This window comes from Babylonia areolata, chromosome 19 (assembly GCF_041734735.1).
Source record: "Babylonia areolata isolate BAREFJ2019XMU chromosome 19, ASM4173473v1, whole genome shotgun sequence".
Taxonomy (NCBI): Eukaryota; Metazoa; Mollusca; class Gastropoda; order Neogastropoda; family Buccinidae; genus Babylonia; species Babylonia areolata.
The window spans coordinates 45,442,222-45,444,721 of NC_134894.1; the positions used below are offsets into that span (position 1 = coordinate 45,442,222).

General features: G+C 39.9%; 1 protein-coding gene across 2 annotated transcripts in view; it reads left to right on the top strand.

Moving 5' to 3' along the window:
• Nucleotides 1-172: 172 nt before the first annotated feature.
• LOC143293762 (uncharacterized) overlaps nucleotides 173-2,500 on the top strand; it is a 141,614-nt gene continuing 139,286 nt past the window's right edge. The window contains exon 1 of one of the 2 annotated variants that reach the window (XM_076604979.1): nucleotides 173-625. The gene's annotated coding sequence lies outside the window, so the exon portion shown is untranslated. The remainder of the gene's footprint in view (nucleotides 626-2,500) is intronic. The other variant, XM_076604980.1, reaches the window with a different exon arrangement.

The window sequence follows — 2,500 nt, forward strand, 5'->3', positions numbered from 1 at the left end:
GATGATAAACAGAGAACTACTACAAAGTAGGGCTCAAAACGTGCGTGGTGGTTTGTACCTGTACACTGGGACTCGCGTGTGTAGCGCGTGCACGCCTCGCTCCGCTCCCAACACCTCCTCTACCACCACTACCACCACCACCACTACTACTCCAACTCTCCGCGGCGAGAAGAGGGGGATCGGGCAGGCAAGGGAGAGAAGGCTCGGCAGTTTCTCGCGACGCGAAAAGGAAAAGTGGATCGTCTGCTTGTTCCACTCTGTCAGTCAGTCAGTCAGTCAGATCAGGGCGAACTTCGCCGCTGTTGAAGTGAAAGACTATTTATTGGTATCAACCATGTGATTGCTTTCCGTTCTTCGTTTATTTTTGTTTTTTCGGTGCCAGCAACGGCTGTACGATACGGTTTGGCTAACAGTTGGAAAGTATGAACAATAATATCGTCGTTGCATTGTTGTGAATGAGGTGCGTTGGTGGCAGTGGGTTTTTTTTTTTTTTAGTTGTTTTTTTCTTCTTCTATCTCTCACTCTGTCTTCTGCCGCGGTGTTTTTGTGTCAGTTAGTTTGGCAGTTTGGTGCTGTTGGTGTGTGAAACACTGATACCGTACCGTGATACCTGGATCTGGCACAGGTAAATCATGCGGTTTGGTCTTTTTGTTTGTTTTGTTTTGTTGGGTGGTTGGTCAGTTGTTAAAGTTAACGGTGTGCTAATTGTAACACTGTGACAGTGACCCGAGTAATGATGATTGTTATTGTTAATGTCCTTGATGACGATAATTGGTTATTATTGATTTGATTTTATCGATATTGTGATGATTAGCTGGCCTATTTTGTTGTGATTCTTATTGTTGTTCTTGTTCTTGTTTATGTTACTGTTCTTGTTAATGATAATTGATGGTGATCATTGTAGTGATTGTCCAATAATTGTTGTTTTATTCATATGGTGATAATGAAATCATCATTATCGTTGTTGTTGTGCCATACTCATCATCAGTATATCAGTACGAATCATTTCTGAAATATATCTGCATCAAAATTTAATTCTTTTTTTTTTTAAAGCCTACGTAAGATTAATGTCCACAATAACGACTGATTTATAGTAACCACAGATCACCTTCTGTCATCATCATCATAATGTTAATAATAATCATAATAATAATAATAATAATAACAAAATATGATAATGATAATTATCGCTGTTTATTATTATTATTGTTGTTGTTTTTGTTGTTATGATTGTTATATGATTGTTGTTGTCATTGTTATTATTGTCGTTGTTATTATTATTATTGTTGTTGTTATTATTGCTTCCGATTGTGTTATGAATGAAATAATCAGTGATAATCAGAGTGAAATTTCTTCACCTTTTTATTGTTTTATTTCATTCAGTTGTAGAATGTTGACAGCAATTGTTTTTCTTTTTTTTCTTTTCTTTCTTTTTTTTTTTTTTTTTTTTTTTTTAATAGTTTTATGTCTTGTCAGCCAGTTCTATCGATTGCAACATGTCGCGACGAACACGACAAACAGAAGCAGTGAGAGTGCTGAGACTTTATTTTATTTTTATTTTCATTTTTTTTATTTGAAATTCCTGTTCAATTTACAAGATGGAACATTACATGCATATAAACCCATTCATGCATCAGTCTATTCTCTCAGATATCCGTACATCCATCCATCCATACGTAGATATATCATACAATCACACACACACGTATACACACACACACACACACACACACACATAGAAAGCGAGGGAGAGTGAGTGTGTGTGTGTGTGTGTGTTAAACTACATTACACTTCAGAAATGATGCATGTGGTGCCGACAGAAACTTCATGCCAATATCGTTGCAGATCGACAAATAACAGAAAAAGAGTGTTGAGTGTGAGCGTGTCTTGAAGCCGGGTTGCGGAATCAGGTAAATAAGAGAAACGGCAGAAATTTGCGTCCAGGGCTTCGTGTATCGCTCGTGTCAAAATCGGGTGCATTAGCTATGCTCTGTGTGTGTGTGTGTGTGTGTGTGTGTGTGTGTGTGTGTGTCTGTCTGTCTGTCTGTCTGTCTGTCTCTCAGAAACCACAGAGTGCACAACTGATACTGCATTTATGATTGCACGAGCATGGCACGAGCGTGGTGTGTGTGTAGGTGTGTGCGTGCGTGCGTTCGTGTGTGTGTGTGTGTGTGTGTGTGTGTGTGTGTGTGTTCAGTTCGTGTGTGTGTTTGTTCGTGCATGCGTTCGTGTGTGTGTGTGTGTGTGCGTGCGCGCGCGCGCGCCTTTTTACGCATCATCGGACAGGACAGGCTTTATATTTGTTGATCGACAATAGTGCAGCACAAAGACGGACTTAAACAGACGAGTCGCAAGGTTGATGTTCATTATTGCATTGCTGAAGAGCGTGCCGACGAAGTCACTGATCATTAAGAGCCGATGTTTCGTTATCATCGCGATGTGTGTGTGTGTGTGTGTGTGTGTGTGTGTGTCTGTCTGTCTGTCTGTGTCTATGTGTGTG